Source organism: Pleurodeles waltl, chromosome 2_2, assembly GCF_031143425.1.
Source record: "Pleurodeles waltl isolate 20211129_DDA chromosome 2_2, aPleWal1.hap1.20221129, whole genome shotgun sequence".
Taxonomy (NCBI): Eukaryota; Metazoa; Chordata; class Amphibia; order Caudata; family Salamandridae; genus Pleurodeles; species Pleurodeles waltl.
This window is the reverse complement of record NC_090439.1, coordinates 154856445-154881945: the sequence shown is the minus strand read 5'-3', so window position 1 is coordinate 154881945 and position 25501 is coordinate 154856445. Positions and strand designations below refer to the sequence as shown.

The following is a 25501-nucleotide window of genomic DNA, read 5'->3' as shown; positions in this document are numbered from 1 at the left end:
TTTGTAAATATTACTGAAGCCTTTGCGTTGTCCTTGCATCGGCTTGCGTAAATATAGGCTGTGGTCCATGTATCTGACCTGCATTCCATTGCGGTTGGCCTTAACTTTTGACTTTGTCTTAGTTTAATGTGACTAGATAACTGTGGTTGGCTTTTTACCGCTATTTTCAACCTTAAACATTAAAAATTCATAACTCCAGCCCTACTGATTGGATTTTTGTAGTTTGTATGTCATGTTATTCATTAAAATACTATCTATTTTTCTAAACTGGTTCTGCCTAAATACTTTACACATTGTCTCCAAGTTAAGCCTGACTGCTTTAGTGCCATGCTACCAGATGGCTAAGCTCAGATTTATTTATGAATTTGTTGTTCACTCTGAAAAGGATTGTGAACATTATTTGAGGTCGGTTCTCACCATCCTCAATTAAAACTTAAATTTCTTATAAAGAGAATATGTCAAGAAAATTACAAAGTGTGTATCAGCAAAATCTGAGAACAGTAATGTGGACGTTTTGGCAACAAAAATAAGAAGTGATTAAAGTATGGTCAGGCAAAGAATGGATGTGGTGATATTTGAAAACTACCACTTATAGTGTAGCATGTTTTATATGTAACATTTATATAGAGCTCTGCCATATTCATTTAAGACTTTAGTTTTAGGTGCTCTTAGCTGAATGTGTAGAATTGTGTGTCCATTCTTTAAATTAGTCTTTCTATTTTTTTATAATTTCCGGCTATAATATGATTGGACGGGTGCTAATTCAAGCAAATTGCTTTCTGGCTAAAATTATTCTATTCATTCTCCACTATAGACAAGAAATGTTTAATGTTCCTCTGTATCAGGAGTGTCTCCTGAATCATGTAATCTTTTGATTACTGAGAGTAATAATGAGAAGACAGTTCCAGTTTTTATTTTAATCTCTGGTATACATCTTCTATTTCTCCACAGGCAGTGCATCTGGAGAAAGTTATGATCTTGTATCACTATTTCAGCATCACGTCTGGGTTTCATTGGGATTTCTTGCTGTCGTCCGAGCCTCCAAGACTACTGTTCCTTTAGGAGGTACACTTTGCTTAAGTTGTTCCTCCCTACCATCAGCAATTTAAATGGTAGGCCTTTAATATGCACAAGGTTTTGAAACAGGATGCAAGATGTTTGCCTACATGATGTGCACTGGTGCCCCTGTAAGTGCTGCTCTGAATGTTCAAGGTAGTCGGCTGTTCATAGTACCAACTGTACTTTTGCATCAAACCTCAGAGAATTATAAGTTTGCTTTGTGGACTTTTACGTCAAGTCTAGAACTAATTTCTTACTAATTGTCTAGGGTTACTGTGAACTGTGAAATCTACTGTGTAGACATTTTGGGGGTTATTACAACTTTGGAGGAGGTGTTAATCCGTCCCAAAAGTGACGGGAAAGTGACGGATATACCACCAGCCTTATTACGAGTTCCATAGGATATAATGGACTCGTAATACGGCTGGTGGTATATCCGTCACTTTACCGTCACTTTTGGGACGGATTAACACCTCCTCCAAAGTTGTAATAACCCCCTTTGTGTCTTAGAATGGTGCGTCCCCAACTATAGAGGACCCTGTACCTAATACTTTGGTTAGCATGGTGTTTTGTGTTGTTTGGAGTACATACTGCTACCCTATTATTCACTGGCTCTCATCATAGGTATGTTTTTTTTCTACTGCCATATACTTTATTTGGGATGTGCAGCTTCCGTAATAGTGATTACTAAGTAGGGTCGGTCGTCAGGTATCCCTTTATGCAAGACAGTTTCTCTTTTGGTTACACTCGGTTTGTTCCACATGTTGTTGCTTCTGTTTGACAGATAGTGTCACAGGGCGGTCAAGAGAAACTCTTGCGCCTGTGGGTGTCAACAGTTGATTTCTCAATGTGCCACCTTTTGTTCAATGCACTGTAGCACCCATAGGTTTGAGTTGACGTATTAACATGTCGAAAAGAGTTAACATGTGCTGATAGGTCTCAACTTGATAATGTCACCTTCTGATGTGGTAGTTAAGGGCTCCACAATAATTTTTGGCCACGTGCCAGTACTTTATTTACTAATTGTGTCTTCCCAGGTGACAATGAGTAAACCGTTTTTCAGCAGGTCTCAGACTGCTGTTTGAGAGAGAGAGAGAGTGTGTGTGTGTGCGTGTGTGAATGTATATATACACACACACACACACACAATATGTGACCCACTACCCTCTCGAGTTGAAGGAGGAGCATAATCGTGAACTTGACAATTTGATATATCGAAGATGAGGGGCCGGGCTCTTATGAAAGAGTCTTAGGCTCACACATCCCACCAAAGGGAACCTTTCTGGAAGTGATTTAGTGAATTATTACCTTAGAAGGAATAATCCTAAAGCTTCCAGACCTATTGAGCATAATTGCTAACAATCTGCTTTCAAGGTTCTCTCCCCCCAAGTAGTGATGAATTACTTAAAAGTCTGTGCTGTCTAAGTAAGTAAACGGAAGCAGCAGGCCGAGGTTATTGGCATGCTGTTTTCAATCAAAGAGTGGGCGTGATTGTAGAAACAACTCACTGCTTGTAGTGCAGGTGAATTGTCACTAGATATGAGCTGAAAGAGTTAGCTGTGATATGAAACCTCGGGGCATAACCCTTCCTGCAATAGGCACGTTAAAAGATTAAAAAAACTGACAAAGCGCTTAGTGGTGGAAGGCTACTCTGAACAAGCGTTAGACCACTGTGAAGAGCACTACTTGAATCTAACACTACAAGGATGTTACAGCTGTTCAAAGAGATGTTAGAGCTGATGTTAGAGATGGGTATGATTAACAGTGATTGCTAAAAAAAGAATTCACTTAGTGGTGTGCACTGCATACATCTTTACCATAAAGGGTGCATAGAAACACATTGAGTTTTCTTTCTCTTCAGTTTTTCCAGCCTCTCCGATAATGGGTCCAAGGTAGTTTTTTATGGGTGAGCGCAAATCGCTCAGTCCATTCAGTAATCTCTCCTTGGGCTTCAAACCACGCCCATGTCATGTTAGTCACTTACATTGGATCGTGGGCTTGCCTTTTAAAATCCGCTTGCTTTCATTTGTGAAAGGCATGCATACATCATGCCTTTTCCGGTGTTTAGCCCACCTACACAGCACCGGTAAGCTACTAGAAACATACGAGGCTCTATGTTTTGAGCCTGGGGCCCGGACTACTTTATCTGTTTATTTTCCATGCAGCGCCATCACGCTGCATTTTACATAGTGCGATCACGCTGCGTTTTTTTTTTTACACTGCTAATAGCTCTAACCTGAGCAAATGCGAGACCTGCTGCATTTAAAATGCTTGTTTTAATTCAGCTTTTGCCTGTCATGCTGATTTTTTTATGCAGGACTTAAGCTCTGTTGGATAGTAAATCTCAGTTTTGTGAAAATGGATTTCAGACACATACACACACAACGCCTTATATTTCAGCTAATATATTTTTAATTCATTACTTGAGTTAACAGAAATATTACTTGAATGAAGCAGCTTCCCTCGTGCGGCTGTCGGCAAAAGCCGACAGACCCTGGTCTGAAAAGAAGCCATTTTTCTATGGCTGGCTGGGTGGGAACGACCAGGTTTAATAAGGACACGAAGAGACAGCGTGGCTTGCTTGTAAAAAATCTGTCATAAACCATTCTGACACATGCAACAAAAAATAATTAGCTGTGTGCACCCTCTGGGGTCTCAACTGTCTGTGTGCGTATGTTGGTGACAGGCAATGTGTGCGGTCCATATGACGCACACGTGATGAAGCCCAATCTGGGGCATGTTAACAGTACTAAGAGTTTACCCTAAATCCTTGGAGCCTGAAGGCCTATAAACAGTCAGTGCTGCACTGATTCTGGAATGCACCAATGGCTGAGCGTTTAAGTGCAGCACCCCACCACCAAGGCTCTAAATAACAAAACTGCTGGAAGGAAACAATTGCTACATGATGTAAAGAATTATGGTGCATCTGCAGGACATTCCAGTGGACAGTGTTTCTAGTTAGGGTCAAGCACACAAGTTCCAGTTGTAATCTCTCTTTGGGCTTCTAACCATGCCCATGTCACGCCTGTCACTTTCATTGGTTCGTGGGCTTGCCTTTTAAAATCTGCTTGATTTCATTAGTGAAAGGCATGCATCCTTCATGCCTTTTCCGGTGTTTATCCCTCCTCGAGCGCACCGTCCAGCTACTGAAAACATACGAGGCTCCATGTTTTCAGCCTTGTTTCTGCACTACTTTATCTTTTTATTTTCACGCAGCTCGATCACGCTGGGTTCAACATAGCACGATTGAGCTCGTTTTTTTCCTTTCACTTAATGTGGCAAGAAAAGTCTGGTTAGGAGTTTACAAAGCTAATAGCTCTAACTCAAGCAAATGCGAGACCTATTGCAATGCAAATGCTTGCTATTACTGTAGGGACTGTGGTTATGCAGTGTTAAACAAGGACTGAAATTCTGTATTAGGAAAATCTGTCACCCCACATAATACTGTATTTGTAAAGGAAGTAAAAAGGCCAAGTGAGCCATGAAAAATAGAATTTCAGAAGACACGATTGAGGGGCACTGGTGGGCAATTACGGAGGTACTGCATTTGGATTCCACATAGGCTGCAATCATTTGCAGCAACAAAGCGATCAGCAAGTCCCCCAGGGCAATGTATTCCAGTTAAATCAATTTGTAAGAAGCGTCCCAGCTTCACGTCGTCCCCCCAGCTACTGTATATTCCTCAAAGCCCTGTTTTTTAAAAATCTCCTAACCCCCTTTCCGTATCCCAGGTCCCACTTCAGCCTTGAAATGTTGGCTATCTGGAGAAAGTCACCTACAGAGCACAGCTGCCTTCCTGTAGCAGATCAACTAGAACAAAAAAATTCCCCTGCTAATTGGCAGACATGTCAAAGAGAATAACCTCTCCTCACTGCGTCACAAGTGCATAATTAATTTAGGCATGACATTGATGCTCAATATGCACATGGAAAGCATTCTCACAAGAAAATCTTCCTTAGGCACATGCGGTTTTGTCCCAAGAGGCATGGGAACAGATGATGTCTGCAAGATATTTGCGCCAGTTCAGTTCCTATTGATGCATAATGTGCTCTGCGATTACGGGCAAGCATGCTTATTCTACTTTTTGCTCATGTTCATGTGGCAACCTACCAATCTGTTCTTGCAAGCACTGGATTTTAGGTCGAACCCCAACTTTCATGAAATGAAGACCATATAAGGCCAAAACACCTCAAAAAGAAACTTAGAATTAAACAGAAACGTTTTTTTTTCTTGCCAGCAACACATTGAAGTAGGTTCCCATGGTAGTTGAGTTCATCTTCGATACGAGAGTCAAAAATTGCACTTGTTTTAGGGGACCTTATGTTGGCCTAATATGGCAAGATTGGGCTTAAATTGTGGTGGAGTTATATTATTAAATTACACCTGTAAATCCTCCATTTTATTGACGTGTTTGTTCCGAAGAGGTGACAACTGTTTTAGTGCACAGCTAAGCCCTCGTACCCAGGAAAGGTGTAGGAGTGCACTACATTCAAGTGGGGGAACACAATAGCCCCTGCCCTACCAGGCCTACATGAATTCATGGCCTGGACCAAACTACATCCCCAAAGCTTGGCACTCTCCCTCTCAACTCTCACCTCCCATCAGAAACAATTTCTCCTTCCAGGACTCGTAACAGAGAGAGAAACCACAAGGCCATGCTGACCAGAAAGGAATACAGGCCAAGAAGTGTGGAGTCCACCAGAACACATCAAGAAGGATGTAGCAACCTCTCCGAGCTGAGCGTAATACCAAAACAAATCCACCCTGAAGAATCGTCAATATAAGCCTAAGAACAAATATAGGAGTGAGTATGGCCTCTATATCGCTGAATTTAATGTTAATATGATCATGACCTCTGAGAGATCCCTACCCAACTCACTCACATCGCTGCCAGCCATTTTGCCTTCTATGTGACCCAGAATCTGCCCTCTTACTTTCTTCCTCTGGCCCTTCCATCTGACACGTTCCTACAATACCGCCAACTCTTTACACATCTTGTTGTGACCACCACAGCCTGTGCATCTCCCCCTTTTTCTTGTTTCCTTCCTATTCACATCCTCAATTCCTTCAGCCTACCATGTAAACCAAACCTCCCACTACCCTAATGGGCCTTTTCCATTGTAGTCTGCCCCTATTTCTGAAATAGGAGATCTGTGTTGAAAACATCAAACACTTCTTCTTTTGGCTTCACAGATTGCCATTATCCACCTCTCAAAATAGGGAAATGTACTATGCATCTTTTTTTATGTCTACTAATGTTTTGATCCTATTGCCGCCTGAGAATCAAATATTCACATCTGTAAAACAAATAACAAATTTGTTTTATCTCATCTACTCAATGTTTTATCAGACTAACTGATCACTCTGAAACCCCCCACATCTTCAGTTATCGATCCTAAAGACTGCACTGCTTTACACTGTTTAACTTACTTCTCTGCCACGGGACAACCTCACAATCAATAAACCTTCCTCAACATTGCACTCCACGTACATATTCAATGTATAGTATATTGCGCTACAATATTTATTTGCCATAGCATGTTGATGCATGTTGCATGAAATGTGCACTTGGTGAATAATATTCTGTTTCTGAAGTCTCCATACCACACAAGCAACCAATATATACACATTAGACAGATTCATACCACAAGAATCCAAAACGCCCTTGAAATGCTTTCATTGGGTGTCACAGAACACTCACCAGCACATTCAGCAACACCCAACAAAGCATAATGTGGTAACACACTGCCATTTAGGGACAGCACAATGTCCATGGAAACATTTAAATGACCACTAAATTTGCGTATACAGTTTTACTGATAAAAGTATATAGTACAAAGGTTTCAGTGACTATTTGTCATTACTGCATCGCCAAGTTAAGTGTCTTGATTTGTTCTGATCCTATTTAATTCTTTGCTCCAGGTTGAGGTATGACAAGAATGTCCATAGCTGTTGTGTTGCATTTGTCTGGTGGCCATAGGCTATGCTGTTTTTGTGCTATTGTGTTTCCATGCTGATGTATTGCATTATGCTGTTGTTCTGTTGTACTGTGGTTACTGAGTTTTATTCTGTTTTGAATATTTTGTCATGTTTTGTCTTGTCATTCTTCCATTGTGCCATTATTTTCCATTGTGGTATGTTTCAGAGCTGTGTTCTGATGTTTACATTAGAGATGGCAACAAATGGTGATACATTTCCAGCTAAAACTTTCTTTAAACTCCCAATGAAAAACAGCAATGTAACGCTGTCTAAGGTGGTAACAACCGCCAATCCAGCTCTTCAACTATTTAATACAGCAATCAGTTCAAACCTGTGGCAGCGATCTGTCTTAAATTAGTACTCTCGGGCCATATTTATACTTTTCGACGCACAACTGCGCCAACGCAGTTGTGCGTCAAAAAATGTAACGCCGGCTAACGCCATTCTGAAGCACCATGCGGGCGCCGTATTTATTCAATGACGTTAGCCGGCGTTAGCCGGTGGAGCTGCCTGGTGTGCGTAAAAAAAAATTACTTACACCAGGCAGCGCCTGCGTAGGGGAAAATGGAGCTTGGGCGTCAAAAAATGGGGCAAGTCAGGCTGAGGCAAAATTTTCGCCTCAACCCGATTTGCGCCATTTTTTTTGACTCCCAACCCCCATTGAAATGACTCCTGTCTTAGCAAAGACAGGAGTCATGCCCCCTTGCCCAATGGCCATGCCCAGGGGACTTATGTCCCCTGGGCATGGTCATTGGGCATAGTGGCATGTAGGGGGGCACAAATCAGGCCCCCCTATGCCACAACAACAAAAAAAAAAAAAATACTTACCAGCACTTACCTTAATGTCCCAGGGGTGGGTCCCTCCATCCTTGGGCGTCCTCCTGGGGTGGGCAAGGGTGGCAGGGGGTGTCCCTGGGGGCATGGGAGGGCACCTCTGGGCTCCTTCCGAGCCCACAGGTCCCTTAACGCCTGCCCTGACCAGGCGCAAAAAAATTACGCAAAAGCGGCTGGATGTCATTTTTTTTGACCCGCCCACTCCCGGGCGTCATTTTTGCCCGGGAGTATAAATACGGCACACATGCCTCGGAGTAATTTTTTAGACGGGAACGCCTACCTTGCATATCATTAACGTAAGGAAGGTGTCCACGCTAAAAAATGACGCAAACTCCATGAACTTTGGCGCTAGATGCGTCTAACGCCAAAGTATAAATATGGAGTTCGTTTTGCGTCAAATTTGCGTTAAAAAAAACGACGCAAATCCGGCGCAAACAGAGTATAAATATGGCCCTCAGTTCTCACTTTATTTGATACGGCCCTGTGTACCACCAGAAAAACATCCACAGGCTAGATACCTAACAGAGAAAAATACATGAGTTTGCCAGTTGTTTTTTCTCATAAAAGGTTTGTATTGCATTATTTAATGTATCTTTGCTTAGAACTAGGGAGTATGTTGAAAAAGTTTGTGCAGGTTGGCTCTCTCAAGAACCATACAAATCACATAAAGGGATAGTACTCTAGAGGGGTGCAGTCATGGTCACTCAAGTCTCCAGCAGAAGTGGCCCCAGAACATCATTGAGAGAAGCCCTTATAACTCACATGCTTATAAGGAGTACTCAATACTGCAGCCTGTCCTAGCACCCAGATGACTTGCAGAGATCATGCACTATATCAATACCCAATATGAATACATTCACAAGACACGTTTTAAAACATAACGTAAATATACAGAATGCATATTTCTTATCACACCTGTGAACCTGTATTCGTGTCTTCTGATATGTACACATTGTATACATTTAACACAAACAATTTCTCTCTGAGTGATAGAAAGGCAAAAAGGACAGGGTAAAGAATATTTGTGAACTTATGCTTCCTTGCACAACAAAATCATTAATAGTTGGTGAGCATTATTTTCTTACATATACATTTTCTTTACTCATTTTTCAATTTTAGAATAGCAGCTGAGCTGGCAAATTTATACAGTAGATAGCAATAGAATGCATGACGTTTCAATATGGAGATCAGGTATATCTTGGAGATCAACAGTGAAGCGACTCAGTCTGAAGGATACGGTTCTGCCACTGTTCCATCTCCCCGTGCCCCATGAATAGATCTTTAATTATTCATATACCTAATCTATGCTATTAAAGAGGGAGTGCCTTTTGCCCTCTGATGTTGGACAATGTAGGTTTTCGCATTGATCAGCCCTAAGTGAATATGCTGAGCATCATTTTTAACAGGGTCTACTGAGAGCTAATATTTCTCTCTTATATTAATTTTCTTCAGATATGTCTCTATTTAGCATGATTGTGTATTTAAATGCCAAAATAATTTGATAGTAATGCCATGGAAGTGCTGCAAAATGTGTCTTTACTCGCATAATATGTCACCTAATTTACCTTTTCTTGCTATTTCCTGTCCCTCTTATTTGCCACATAATTTAGTAGGGACGCAACCTTTAACACGACAGCTGAACCACGCTCTGCTCTTAGAACGCTGCTGTTACAACAAATGTGGCTTTAAAAGGCATTCCTTTACCACGCATATCGTTATGGCGACATGCCTTAGAGAAAGCTGCATTGGACTTTAAAGTCCAACACTTTCCCTACTGTAGCGCAGACTGGAGTTGGAATAGTAAATTTTATCACTCCAAAGTCCCGTGCTTACCCTAAGGCATGTCGTTGAAACGGTATGCTTGGCAGTGGGATGTGTGGTTAAGACGCATTTGTTTTAAAAAATGCAGAATGACATTCATTGCTCTGACATATAACCATTTTAGTAACCATGCCACATGATTTGGTCCTCTGGTACCATTCAATTCCAGTGGTCCTGGGTGTGATGTATATGAGATGTACATATTTTTGTTTTAGTTTATCTGACTTGTAGTATTCACCTAACTATATGCATACACAGATACTTGATTAGTTAAGTATAATTAGTTGAAGAGGAATATAAACATTTTGGCTGTTGTTTTTGATGTATTTTTTTAAGTTAAGACAGATGGAGCCCATTGGTCACCAGAACAAATATGTAGGATATTTCTAATGATAAGCAAGCACAAAGGGCCGCATCACAAAAAGTGAGCACGACAAGTGCTAATTTAAAGCCAAAGCGAGCACTGTGTGTGCTAAGTTCAGACTCAGACCCTCATTATGACATTGGTGTTTTTTTGTTAGATCACCATACTGGCAGCCTCCAAAAGACCGCCAGTGTCAGCGGTCTCATGCTCGCCGTATTACGAGTCAGAGACTGAAGACCGCCAGAATACAGCCACAAACCTGACACCGCCAGGCCGGCCGAGGGCAGGTGAGAGGCATTTCCACTGCCACGCCAAAAGGACTCTGCCCGCAGTATTACGAGATGTAATACGGCATGGCGATCCCTGTGCAGGGGTGCAGCTCTTGTGGTGGAAACGCTGACACCCATCCCCTCCCGGACAACCACCTCACCCAGACAGGTTGGTGGACAGCCCAAAAGGGGGGGTAGGGTGTGTTGTGTGCATGTGTGTGGTTGTGTGCATGTATGTGTAGCGGAATGGGCGTGCCTGAGTGTGTGTGTGTATCTATGTGTGCATGAAGGGTGTGTGTCTGAGTGGAAACGGAGGGGAGAGAGGTGTGTCGGGGTACGAGTGAGTAGGTGTTTGTATTGGGATGCATGCGAGTAGGAGTGTTTATATGGGCGTGTACGAGCAAGTGGGGGTATATGTCAGGGAGTGTGTTGATGAGTGGGGGGTGCGTGTACGAAGGTGTGAGAGTGAGTGGGGGTGTGTGTATGTCAGTGTCAGAGCGAGTAGGGGTGTTTGTATGTATGCGTGCGGTCGGGTGCGGGTGCTTGTATGTATGAATGCGGTCAGGTGGGGGGTGTTTGCAAGTGTGTGGACAGGTGGGGAGCTGGTTGCAAGTGTGTGGATGGGTGCAGGGTGTGTCGGCGCCAGGAATGGGGATTCCTGTCGCCGGGTAGGTTACCGTCAGGGTTTTCATGGTGGGTCAACTGCTGTGAAAAGCCTGACGGTTTGGTGCCTCCTAATATGGCTAGCGGTCTTAGGTCTGCCGTCGGCCCGGAGGAGCTCATTGCCAGCCGCGGCGGTCCGACCAGACCGGTGGGACTGGCGGTGTTGTGCCAGACTCGTAATGTGGTGGTATTTACTGCTGGGTCCACAGCAGTAAGGCCGCCACCGCAAGTGTGGCGGTCTTAAGACTGCCACGCTCGTAATGAGGGCCTCAGTCTTTGAAACACTTTTGAGCTGACTGGTGTTGTAAGTAGTTTAGGAGCAGGGCTATTTTACCACCTTAGAGAGTGGTAAATGGTTGGTTGTCAGAAGAACATTCAAGGCAACTCCAGCTTTTGGTTGGAATTGCTGCAGTGTTTGTTGTTATCTCTAGAGTAAACAATAGAATATTAAACAATAACATAAACAAAGTAACATCACAACAAAATAGTCAAAACAGAATGCAACCTAACTGCAGTAGAATACAGCAAAATCACATTGAAATAGTGCCTAAAAAACACAACAGCATAAAAAGCAAGACAACACATCACAACCACATCAAGATGCCACACAACAGGTATGCACCTATGTATCTGCCATACATTCACACCTTCTGAATCATGTCTTCATTATCAGGTGGTAAACATTGTTCACAGAAAGCACTGCTTTACCCTACCACCAAAGACATGAAATAGTGCCGGTCCAAAATGGTTTGTGGTCTGACCCAGGGCCTAAAACACCATTTTGGACTGAATGGTCTACCAAATAGTTGAATTGCGGAAACACCCAAATGTTCCCAGTTTAGACAATGGAAAATGTTTTCATGTCACAGGAACATTAAAAGCTCCTGCTGCTTTTGAGTAGAAATGCAATTAAATGTCCTGAGAAAGCTACAGTAAACAACAGAACATAAAGCCAATGACACGTGAAAAGCAACTTAACAATATAATTAAAACATAATGGGGCACCACATAACAAAACGATCAAAACGGAATGCAACACAACAACCAAAGCATACTACAACGTCATGTTGCTGTAATGCAGGGCAAAAAAGCAGCTGCATGTAAAACAACAGGACACCCACCACATCAAACTGCCACACAGCAAACCTGCACAAACATTCATGTCGCACATTACTACCTCCTGGTGACCTGGGCTCATAATACGGTAGTAAAAGGTGCTTGCACCAAGCACTGCATCAACTTGTGACCAAGAACAAGAAATAGCACCAGTCAAAAATATTTTGTGCTCTGGTCTTGTGTGCCAATTTCTGTTGCGTGTTAAATGCAACAAATAGATAGGCAAATCTTACAGTAGTACCACTGTAAAATTCGGTCTACAGAGGGTTTGCATTTGGGTGGTAAAACTTTATGACCATGAATAAAGAGTTTAGGAACAGCCATAAATGAATGTACCTTAGAGAGACTCCACAACGAGTGTTAATATGAAGACGGCCAAATCAAACACTTTGAAAAAGTGGATCTATGCTGGGACTAACCTCAGCTCACAGCCTTTTCTGGCTCTCACCACTCTTTCCACCTGACTTCTCCTTCTGTCGTTACCAAGGTACTGATGGGACTTGCTGTAAAAAAAAAGTACAAGAAAAGGCATAAGCTAGATTCAAAATTACCTGATCAACCAAATCACAAGCGATTCAACCGTGAGACGTTTGCAAAAAGGAACAGATGAAACAACACATTTTACATTTCACTGCAGGACTGTCTGTTTTAGTAGTAATCACGTGAAACATGTGTCGAGGAATTCCATAGTGCACTTTTCTAACAAAAAATACTCCATAAATTAAAATTCATGTTTGTAGTACAGAATGACACACTGAATTTAAAAAACATTTTAAAATGCAAAAGAGGCATATTTAAGAGTCCCTAGTGCCATCTTAAAGCTGCCAAAGCATAATTTTTTGGCGTGAATGCAGCACTAAAGTGGCTTTTTTCCACTCACCATATTTACAAAGTGGTGAAATGCATGCATTGCGCCACTTTGTAAACCCTTGCGCCACATTATGACTGCACCGGGCATAGTGTATGCAAGGGAGACATTCTGGTGCTAGGAGGCCCGCAAAAATGGTGTAGTGAAATTTAACATTTTTGGCATCATTTTTAACGCCTGCTCAGAGCAGGTGTTAAAAAGACGCTTCCACAGTAACCTATGGTCCTCCTTGCACTTTGGTGCACTAGCGTCAAAATTTCTGACGCTAATGTAGCAAAGCACTACAATAGCGTCAAAACTTTTGACGCTATTGTACTAACTGCCATAGTGCACCGTATTATAAATACGGTGCAAACATGGTGTCGTTAGGTGTCAATGGGGAGGGGTGAGAAAAAGTGCCACATCAGATCTGATGCACCACTTTTTCTTAAATATGGGCCTAAGTACTGAGGGGACAACTACAAACAAGCATTTGAAAGCCAATTGGTCTCTCCTTTGTGGACTACTGACTTTGCTAATACCATTTACCGTGCTGTCCAACATCCCCAGTACCATGCAGCAAGGCTAAATAGGAAAAAAAGTCTATTGTGACAATTTGTATGTGCACGTACCATGCACGTGCCTGCCTACAAAATAGCTTGTTAGCTTTATTTCGCTTTTCTTTTTGACAATATAACTTGGATCAACAAATAAAAAGAAAAAACAAGCAAAGGTTTTTTTGGGGGGGGAAAGTTGGTGCAAGGAATCATCATTAGCGGTTGTGTCAAAGCAACACAGAGCAAGGCGGATTGTAGGAGCAAGGTTGACGGGGAGTGCAGAAGCAACACAGGTACCTGAAAGAACATGGAAGGTGTCAGTGAAGGGAGCACAGAGGGGAGAGCAAATGGGTGACTGGAAAAGCAACATGCAGTTACCAGTGCTAGGATGAAAAGCAAATGGGTGAGAAAGGGCAATGTGAAGTAATGAAGGGTAGAGGCACATGAGTAAGATAGCAATGCGGGCAGGGAGCACACAATGGCATGTGCATCAAGGTAGAAAGCAGTTTGGAGAATGGAGGAGAAGCACACTAAAGGGACGACTGGAAAACATGTGCACTCTTTTGGCGTGCTTAAAAAGAAAAAAATAATGCCTGGAAAAGCGAAGAGTGTAAGGATATATTAATGCAGCCATGCTCCGGGGAGGAACAAACACAAGAAGTGAAAGGGAAATCTCACAGATGCTAACAATTAAGAAGCAAGATAATGAGAGTGATAAAGAAGCAATCAGCTGGGAAGCAAAGGGTGGGCTCTAAGCCAACTATAAGCTAACAATACATTTTGCAAAAGACAGTGCATGTGCTGCCTGATGAGCAAGACCTGAAAACACCAAGATGATATAGAAGTGGCCCTCTGTTAAAGATATTGACACTTTTAGGTATCAGGTATGAAATGGCACTAAGACTGTAGGTGCAGCCTTCAAAAGGACAAAAAGATACAGAGAACAGGGTGCTCTACACTGATGGTCAGTGCTGTACGGAGTGGTATATCACTGAGTGCACAGTTCTAACAGATGATCCGTACATGGAGGCATTTAGTGAGCTGGCACTTTCCAGTACTACGTTGGTAATGTACAGGGCTGTGGTGGTCACAGTCACAGTAGAGGTGGTTGGCACTGTATTGGACAGCACAGCTATAAACTACTGTATTATTTGGAAGGGTTTGAAAGGCACTGAGCTACTTTAGAGCACATTCAGTATGATGGTACAAGGTGAGTTATATTGCTGATACCAGCATGCCTTTTCTTCAAGTCATAAAGCTCTTGCTGGCCACAGTGAATATCACTCCAAGTTCATTCACAGTCACAAGTATGCTGCACCGCATCTGAACTACTCAACCAGATGCCAGCTATGATAATATTCAAAGTCTTCTGTTTTACCCCACAATATAAGTTTATACTATTACCAATCATGGACAAGAAGTTAAGTACCCTCTTACTTGAAAGGAGTAGACACAAAGGTACCTCCTCTTGACTCCATGTTTACGGGGAAATTACAGCTTTGCCAAAACCCCACTGTAAACCTTATGCCCGACACCCAAACTCGTCTAGTTTAGAATACAGTATAATTCCACACCCTACCAACCACACACAGCAAACAGACAAGCCTCTTACTTTAACTCATTGAAAGGCTTTAGAGCCTGGGGTATGGAGTTTCAATACATGGGTGGTCATTAAGAGATTGGGGGGCGGCGGAGGCCGCCTGCCAAACTCTTTCTGCCCTCAGACCACCTGTGCGGCCTGAACCCTTTTGGCCCTAATAGGACTTCACCGCAGGGCTGGCGGGCGGAAACAGTGTCCGGCGGGCAGAAACAGTGTTTCCACCTGCCGGCCCTGTGGTATACAGGGCCTTAACATTGACGCCAGCTCCTAATGGAGCAGCCACCAATGTGGTGGTGCAGCAGCACCCATTGTGCATTCCACTACCTGTAATTTGGGCAGTGGAATGCGTGATGGGGCTGTGCTTGTGGGCCCCTGCACTGCCCATGCCAGCTGCATGGGAACCCCCCCAAGTTCCCCACTCTGCCAGCCTTTCCATGGCAAAGTGAACCTGGTGCCTGGCTGGCGGATGGGGACTCCTAATCCCCAGGGTGTCGCTGCAAGCAGCGCTGCCTGGAGGATGTGAAGCCACCGGGACCGCTGGGACCAGGACCGCCAGCCTGCCGGCTTGTGGTGTCAGTGGTCCGACCGTTGCGGCTCCGCCACGGTCATAATGTGGAGGTCCCACCGCCAGCCTGTTGGCAGTGGGACCGCCACTGCGAGTCTGGGGGTCATGCGACCACCAGACTCGTAATGACCACCATAGTTTACAAAACTGCTTAACAGGATGGCATACAATTAGAGTGACCAGAATTGTAAAGTAAAAAACCGGGACATTTCATAAAACTAGAAAAGGGACTACAATTTTACATCAACCGAAGGCACAGAATTACAGCACTCCTTAGCATAGAATTACAGCAGAGTCACTAAGAATATAAGTGACATTAAATTGTTGAAGCCAGTATCGTCTTTTAATTACATTTATTTCTTATAACAGCTGCTAACTACCCCGTGCTTTGGAAAACATAAAAAGGCCCCTCCCACTGTTTTCAGTTGGCCCTCTCTTAAAACCGGGACATGAGCTAAATTTCCCGAAATCTGCTGGGACATCAGGCAAAAACCCGGGATTGTCCGGACAAATCCGTGACACAAGGTCACCCTACCTACAATACAATCAGCGAGGCTTCCACTATTTGCAGAAGGTCAGGAACGCTTCTTCAGGCCCCATTTACAGGTGTATAATGGTCCAGAGGATCCAAACTTGTGTGTGAAAAGATCACGCTCCTAACTGCGTGTATTGATTGTTCCTTCATGGTATTGTGGCAGAAAGCTGCCACACCTGCCCTTGAAAAAAATATGGCAACGACACAGCAACCTATTTGACAGAGCCAAATTACTACACATGCCCCAAATTAATAAACTAACTGAGGCAGTCAGTTAGCTGCGCTTATGACACTTGTTTTTGCTACCACATGATGCACTGCGTGGATTTTTAGGAAAAAAGCAATAAGCCTACAAAAATATGGCCTATGTGTTATTTTCCATTTATGTATTTTTTTATATACAAAGAAAAAGGTATTGCTATTTTACATGTTCGCAAATGCTATTGTTCCTTTCCCGTTTACACCTCTGACATAAATGGCATCTCGAATTTCGGAAACTGCATTTCTGTGTGAAAGTCATGGAAGATGTTCTCTGAAGATTTGCTCAATCAGTCGGGGTCAGCACCTAGTCAAACTGTCACGGAGATCAGACGTTATTTACATATTTTCCGAACACTTTCTGTCAGAGTGGCTCGGTGTCAGGGCTGGAAAGGCTGTCCCAGCAAAGCGCGCCAATTCTGACAGGAGAAGCCTGAGCCCTCGCTATCTGCAATCCACTCGCTCTCACTAACACCTCTTGAGAGATCGAGGTCAGCTTCTCATAAGCCGCGTTAATGTCTCTATCCCCTCGGGACACGCTCATGTGATGCCGTCATTCACTCCGTCAAGGCCTAGTGCCTTGTCCTTGATTATAGAGGAGCCATCAAAATGGAGGGGCAACAAGATTATTATGGTACGGGAGGCTTTGCAAAAGCATTTATGAGTACAGGACCCAGCGCCCAATTAGTAAAAGTGCAAAGAGCATATAGTCCTTTCTTTTTCTACTAATGGTATCCGAATATTTCCAGGATACACTCATTTTATTCCCATTTTAGATATTTTGGAACTAATTCACAAAGGCGTATTTGAGCATTCAAAGGACTATTACATGAGTACTACATTATACACTCAAAAATGTATTTGTGAATGGGCCCCGGAGTAAGTATGTATTGTTGGTGTTTGTATCACACAAACCTAGATGGGCAGCAATGGACCACTGTGTGTGGAAGTGTTTAGAAGATTTCACACCATTTTGCCTATCAGGTGGATTTACTTTTTTATTTATGCAGTCACAATATATTCCAAGTATTTACAATTTAATTTAACAGATTTACCTTTTAGATAGTTGAATCTCATGATTTTCACTGAAGTTGTAAGTCCAATTAATAGCTTAACCACATCACCACATCTCCTCCCAAACAAAATATTTAATAATTAGGGCTCACAGTTTTATAGTATTTTTTTTTTTTATCTTTCCGCCTGCAGTTATCCATATTCAATTTTACCCTTATTATGGGTATTTTTTCATGTTTATTTTGTGTTTTAAGAACAAATAGAGTGGTAAAATGATACATTATCACATTTATTTAACTGATGAACATGCACTAATTTTCTGATGCCTGTTGCATTTTAGTAAATTAAGCAGGGAATAGAGCAAAATGCTACACCCACAGGTAAATATTAGCATTATATACAAATATATGTTAACATATGCCTGTACTTAAGGGAATCTCACCCTGTTTTTTTTTAACTCCCCATGCTATCTGCTAAGCTGTTAGTGTGGAATTCATGAAGGGCAGCATGAACAGCCACTCACAAGGAACAGTCTCTTTGGTATTTTTCCACTTTTAAAAATAAATACAGACAGGAAACACTTTGGCCCATATTTATACTTTTTTAGCGTCACATTTGCGGCATTTTTTGACGCAAAATACAATTGTATTTTGTAAGTTTGCGCCGCTTTTACGTTAAAAAGCAGCACAATGCGGAGCTAAACAAGTATAAATATGGGCCTTTGTTCGCTGTTTGTATTTATCTGTAGAAATCCTGAATATCACAAGAAAAAACAGAATCACCATGTCTTCCACTAAATGTTTCCAAAAGACCCACTACCGACTGTGTAATATAAGGATACCAAAATAAGTCAATAACATTCAGATAAATCGCCCAAGAGCCTAATGTATTGAATTATGGAACAGTCACTAGTACAAGGATGGGAGAAGGCCGAAAGAATGACTGTGTAAATCTGCCTTCATCCAATAATTACATTTTATATAAGTAATAACTGATTTATATACACTCCTGGGCTGTAAAGACTGAGCTCACAAGATGTGATATGGTGAAAAACAAGTTGCAAAATTAGCACGGCTTATCTGAACAATTCCTACAATTCCTTTACTGATATATTCATTGATACAAAACACCTAAAGTAGTCTGTTGTTGTTGTGCCCACTGTGCCCCCATAAACCCTACGGCACAGTCATTGGTACTGACCAGTACTATTGTGTCGATGTTTATAAATAATGTATGAGAGGCCCCAGATGTCTCATGCAGTACTCTCACATCAATGTGATAAGGTAAGACTCCTTCATTCAGATCTTAGATTGTTAAAAAGAAGACACCCAATTCTTCCCCTGTGCCTAGAGCAATGAATGTGCTCTAGTGACAGGCGAAGAGATTGACATGCTTTTCTCATTCCAGTGCTTTTTGTGCTTTCAAGATAGTGTACTATTTTATACAAGAGGAAAGGTTTCTCATTATTACCATGTATTCCCTAAGTTATTCTCCTTGGAGTCAAGTTACAATTGTGCAATGATTATCAGAGAGGATTATAAAGAATAGTAAGAAAAGAAGCTTAAACACGTTTTGACATAGCTAGTTCTTTTTATGCTTGAATGTAGATGTTATTGTCCTTGAGCAACAATATCTTATGTGGAATTAAGTGCCATATGTACAAACAGTTTTTCCCATAGACACAGAATGGGGAAAAACCTTTGCTACATCTGGCCCTAAGTGACTAATGGACGTTTTATAGACTAACCTTTGTTGTTAAATTAAAACATATGCACACAATGCTTGACACTGTAGGGTTAATGGCAGAACATTTATAATATCAAACCCTTCTTTACAACTGGCATTGTCATGGCAATTGTGAAAATCTAAACATTGAGGAAATTCACCAATCCTTACGACTTGCTCCTTATTCTCTTCGTCTTGCTCCCTTGACTTTCTGTTGATATACAACTTTAGCTAGAAAGCGGTGCTTAATTAGAGCCGGTGGTTGCAGGTTGGGCCCACCGGAACTTATTTGTGTGGACTGGCACTTATTTTTCCTTTTCAGACTTTCACCCAGAGCGATAGAGGGAAAAACCCACAGCAGGGAAAGAAGGAGGAAGAGAAAGATGTAAAAAGTGTGAAATGGGAAAAAGCAGGGACGAAGAAGAACCTGAGAGTGTGGTAAAGAGTGATGGAGTGCTTGGGGTGGAATAAAGAGACATGGGTGCGATAAAGACAATGTAGCCTTTCTATTTGGCACCCTGACTTTCAATAGCACCATCAGCAGGCTTCTTAGCAAACCCTGGGCACCATCACTTATTATATTACAAATTATGCACTGCTAGTCAGTGGCCTCCAGCTTTGCTGAGTAAGAGAACAGTGAAAAGGAGGGAGAGAGAGAATGGCATAAATGCCCAGAGAATTACATAAAGAGACAGCTGAAGCAAGACCAGAAGCAACATAGAGATAGAGAGAAATTAGGTAAAGAGTGTGAGAATTAAAGAGCGAGAGGCAATACATATATCAGTAGAGAAAGACAGAGGGAGGTAGGGAGATAGAGAACTAAACGGAGAAAGAGAAATAGGTGAGATTTTAGAGTGAGACAAAGAAGGAGACGCAGAGGTGAATTGGAGAAAGACTAAAAGGCTTAGATAGCTGTAGACAGTGGAAGAGAGGGGGCAGTGAAAAAAGTAGAGATGCAAAGTAGAGAGAGACTGGAGAGGTAACGACGTCTGGCAGAGTGGGAGGTGTTGCACTATATTTATTGGTGTGGGCATAGCTTTCCTATGTTGCTCCATACCACAGTTACATTGATTATTCTGGAATGTTGCTGGACGGTCAGTGGCCAGTGGATCATCCAGCACTAACACTGGATGTACTGTGCTTATACAAATAAACATGTTAATTCTTTTAATCGTGGATTATCGTTTTTAGCATGAGGTGAGTAGAGAAAGGTGAGGTAGAGAGAGAATTGATACAGGAAAAACAGGCAAGGAGAAAGGAAGAAGGGAGATAAACGAGGTAATGAGAGGTTAATTAGAGAGACTAAGGTGAGGCAGAGAAAACGAGGTGAGCTTTTTGCAGACGTAGAGCGAGAGGGATGAGGTTTAGAATGAGTCGTGGGATAGAGAGAGGGTCACACCTATGGGAGAAAGAAAGAGGGGAGTGGTAGCGAGAAGAGGTGAGATAGAGGTAGGTGGAGTGGATGGAGTGAGTGAGGTAGAAGGTATGATAAGGTAAAGAGGGATGTAGAGCTAGGTGATATAGATGGAAATGTAAAGAGGGAGTGAGAGAGGTATAGGGAGAGAGGAGAGGAGAGGAGTGGAAGAGAGGGAGGTAGAGAAAGTTGATTGGTAGAGAGCAATCAAGGGTAACAATGGATAGGGAAATATGTCATGAAGCGGAGAACGTGAAGTAGTGAGAAATTAGCATGATAGACTGGTGAGCTAGAAAGAAAGGAGATAGATTGAGAGGGCACGGAAGGTGAGGTACAGGGAATGGGGAATTAATCAAAAAGGCTGGGTCGAGACAGTTGGGGTAGAAAGAGATGAGGTAGAGGATGAAGAGCTAGAGAGAAGGGGCGATAAAAAGGTAAAGAAAGATGAGGTAGAGCGAGAAAGAGAGGGATAGAGAAGTGAGGCAGAGAGAAAGTAATGTGGCAGACAGAGAGATGCATTAAATGCAAAAGATGTACAAGGGGGTGAGGTAGACACACAGCAGCGAGGAGAGACTGCTGATATAGCAGTAGTGAAGTAGATATGGAAAGGTAGGTGCAGAGAGTGGTAGAGTGAAAGGTCAGATTGCCAGAGGTGTACATGGTTAGTGGCAGGGATAGGCACAATGAGAGAGGTGAGGCAGAGAGGCAGGTAGTGAAAGATGAGACAACTAGAGAGTGAGTAGACATGTTGAGATGCAGAGATAGGTAGAAAGAGGTACAGAGAGAGGGGTGTATCGTTGTAGATGAGGTGATGTATAGGAGAGAGCTATGAGACAGAGACACAGGTGAGGCAGAGAAAGAGAGGTAGACAGAGAGAAGTAAAAAACAGTCCTTGAAGGCTGACGACCCTCTGTGCCGATGCATTCATTTGCATCAATCAAATCATTACACCCAATTGCTGTCTTATACCTTCCATCTTTTTCTGGAGATTTATTTGTTTCTAGAGACATGGCCACCGACAGAAGTTGTCCGATTTCATCGCCATAATGTTTCTGGGTAATCATGGATTTGTAGCACCAGCCTCAAAATTCTCAATTTCTTGCATTTACAAGTGGTTCTCACTTAGACTAGAGGTATTTAGAAAAAGGTGCAAATGAAATTCAGTGTAACATCTGCCACTCTATAAAATGTAACCGATCCCCTTTAAGAGATATCACCTGTTGATTGCAGAAGTGAGAATGTTGCCCCAATGCAGATGATAGCCCTAAATGATGAATAATGAGAAGCGCCGCTCTATGCAGCAGACAAGGAAAATCATGCATGTTCAAATGCAGTTTAAAAAAAGGTCAGACAGAACTACTCAGTCTTTATCAAGAAAATGTGATTTGTTTTCATAGTTGATGTCAGCTGATGTTTACATCACAGAGATCTCAAAGCAGAAGTAATGGCAAGATGGCACTAACATAAGCCCCAAACAGGTTGCCTTTTTTTAAGGTTAAATGTCTTAAATCCTAAATTGCCTCCTAGTGAGACACGTGACATAAACATGTAATGTACAAAACTGGTCTGCTGAGTGTTTTATTGGAAATCTAACTTCCAGAATCACCATAGCCTTAACCGTGAAAAACATTGACAGAGCGTTTAAGGAGATAGGTTTTGAAACACAGCTGGCATGAGCTGTGTAAAACGGGCACACTTTTATCACAATAAGTATGTGGAAGTGTGCGTGTGTTCTTCTGAGTGTAATGATCTGTAATATTTACAAAAACGATTTTATTTTGGAAGATAGGTAACACAGTGTAGACAATTATGTTGTCAAAACTGGCTAATAATTTAAAAGTGTGATTTCACAATAAATTTTCCTATGGTGGGGATAATGGTCAATTGTATGAGCATTCTGTGATTACTGTCAGTGGGAACTCTAGGAAGACATAAAATACAGAACCGGATATGGCCAGCGCTTCCTTGACATATTAGCCCATATTCGAAGACAAAGATTGGTCCTTACCAGCCACCGACAATGAAGATATTGAAATTACACAAGAGGACCACGTGGCGCAAAAGCTTACGCACAGAAAAATAATGGATACATTCAAGCACACACATTTCTTCAACGTGTGACACATAGTACGCTCATAGGAAATAACATGGTAACTCGAAGACCCATGGGACTTAATCTGAAAATTAATTCACATCAAATGACAGTTCTAGAGGGCAACGATAGTTAGAAAATAAAATGAAATATTTGTAGTTCTCTTGGGCCTCAAGAAATGAAGCATGGAGTGATTCATGTGTGACTGCCAAATATGTCCACATGGCCACTGATGCCCAGGCTTGCGCCACGACTATGACATAAATATGTACCTCCAATGTTCATTACAAGAATATAACGGTGTAAAGTGGCTATAGAGGATTTGATTAGCCTCCTAAACCAAGAGACGTCCTAAGCAACTAATAACTTACAGGTCATAGACTGAAATCACATCTGGGCCAACTCAGCATTTCATTCACGCAATGTTGATAAAATCATTTCACAGAGTTAGGTAATACCTTATGTTATGATATATTTTTTTTATGTATCTCTGCATATGCCCTGAATGTGCCTCGATTTGACATCCAAATGCCAAAATGATAATAAACGTAGATTGAGTTGCTACCCACTATTACTGAGGCACTTAAAGCTGAAAATGCACATGCTCTCTGACTCTCAGTTGTTGCCTGGACAAACTATACCTCTTGTTCTACATATTCAGAATTTTGGGTTTATTTAAGAAAAGCTTTGCAGAGTAAGGTGTACCAATGGTACAACATATTTGTAAGGAACAAGAGCCCTTCTCCACTGCCCATGAATAGTTAACAGGGGGATGTAGGGCCAGCTAGTTATGGATCTGTTTATTCAATAAGTAAACAAAAAGGTGATGGATGGAATGCTTGAATTAATCTCAGCAGCCAGTAATTGCTCAGCGCCACATTGCAATTCATTGTTATTTTGCACACCATGCCACCTCAGTTTGGACCCAGCTATATGCAAATTAGTCTTGACTCTTGTTGGAAATGTCTCTCTCTGAAGAGTCACCCCAAACTTTTTGACTTTTTCCCTTCAATTCAATTTTGTTGGGCTTCGGACTCTGTGCACTTTACCACTGCTTACCAGTGCTCTCTCCCTAAAACATGGCTTGATTGGCATATACCCAATTGACATATTTAATTTACATATAAGTCCCCAGTAAAGTGCACTACATGTTCCCAGGGCCTGTAAATTAAATGCTACTAGTGGGCTTGCAGCACTGCTAGTGTCGCTCACTTAAATAGAACTTTAAAACTTGTCCCATGCCTGCCAGTGCAGCCTCAATGCAGGGTCACACTGCCATGTCAATTTGCCATTTAAAACTCCATGCCCAGCCTTAAACTACTCTTCTATTACATTTACGTCACACCTAAGGTAAGCCCTAGATAGCCCAAAGAGAAGGGTGCTATGTAATTAAAAGACAGGACATTTACTTTTAAGTTTTATATTTCCTGGTGAAAAATGTTCACATTTGTTTTTCACTACTGTGAGGCCTACCGCTCTCATAGGATAACACTGGGACTTCCTTATTACATTTAGTAAGCTTTAATTCATGTTTGAGAAGGAGTAGACATATCATGATCAGTACCTATGGAACTGTAATGGCATCCTCTTTAATGGTAAAGTCAGATTTATTATTACAATTTTGAAAATTACACTTTTAGAAAGTTGGCATTTTGCTGTGCTTAGCCCTGTGTGCCTGCAGCTTGTTTCCAATGCACATCAGGGGTGGGGTTGCAACTGGACTTGTGCATTCCCTCTACACAGCCATACAGAAAGGGAGCTTACGTGTGACTGATGTGCCATCAACATCCTGATGGGCTGTCCTGGGCGGGATGTGAGGGAGGAGGTGGACACATCCTTACACTTATACCTGAATAGGCTGTGCCCTGTCCCCACACAAACAACTGCTTAGCCCCCTGTAGTGAATATGGAGCCAGCGCAAGAAGGGAGGACCTCTGTGCACTTCTAAGGACTTCTTTGAAGTCTCCCCCACGTCAAAGGCACCACTCGGTATGAAAACTGGACTTCTGACCCTTCCAACTCACTACACTTCTGAACCTGTGGATACTCTACCAGGAAGGACTGCAGTGCTGCTACAAGGACTGTTACTCTGCTGGACTGCTGCTGTGGAAGGAAGGCGTTCTTACTGTGCTAACCTGCTGCCTGCTGCCCTCCTTGCCTGGGTGAGAAGGACTGGACCCACAACACTTGAATCCAGAACCAGAGTGACTCCAAAATCTCGCTGACTTGCCTCTTGCTCTTCTGAAGTCTCAGGGACACAAAAGACTTCTAGATCATCACCCTCAGCATCTGGGCTTTGCTTGCTGCAAGTCTTACTCTTCCAAGTGGTGCCAATCCTGCAAGTCTTGTCCTGCCAGTCCTGGACCCTTGAAAGCGGGTATAAAGTGCTACTCCAGTCCGAAATCCATGCATCAATGCCATTGTGCCGCTGAGAACCGGTGCATCTCCATCGATGTTGACGCATCGCAGCTGCTGTGAGGATCGGGAACACCGCATTGCTGACTGCGTGACACATCGCCTCCATTCCTGACTAATATGTAATGTTGCGTGGCTTGGAGCCGATGCATTGTCTGCATCTATGGGATCGACACTAACGCATCACCTCCTTTGCTCCTCACATCTTGCTCTCGACATCAGCACAACTCCAAACCAAGGTACTGTTTTCAGCAGGCCAAGGCTGGTCCCAGCATGCGACCCGCGCTCTGTCACGGTCAGCCTGACTTTTCAGATTTGACCCGGTCTAGCATAACCAGATATCCCGGGTCTGCGCTGTATGCTTCTAAGCACTA

At 42.5% G+C, this 25501-nt stretch overlaps 1 protein-coding gene across 19 annotated transcripts in view; it reads right to left on the bottom strand.

The window, feature by feature from the left end:
• The window catches only part of LOC138280823 (poly(rC)-binding protein 3-like), a 2739176-nt gene that overhangs the window by 172725 nt on the left and 2540950 nt on the right, over positions 1-25501 (bottom strand). For all 19 annotated transcript variants that reach the window (XM_069219527.1, XM_069219542.1, XM_069219532.1 and 16 more), the window contains one exon: positions 12525-12608. The gene's annotated coding sequence lies outside the window, so the exon portion shown is untranslated. The remainder of the gene's footprint in view (positions 1-12524; positions 12609-25501) is intronic.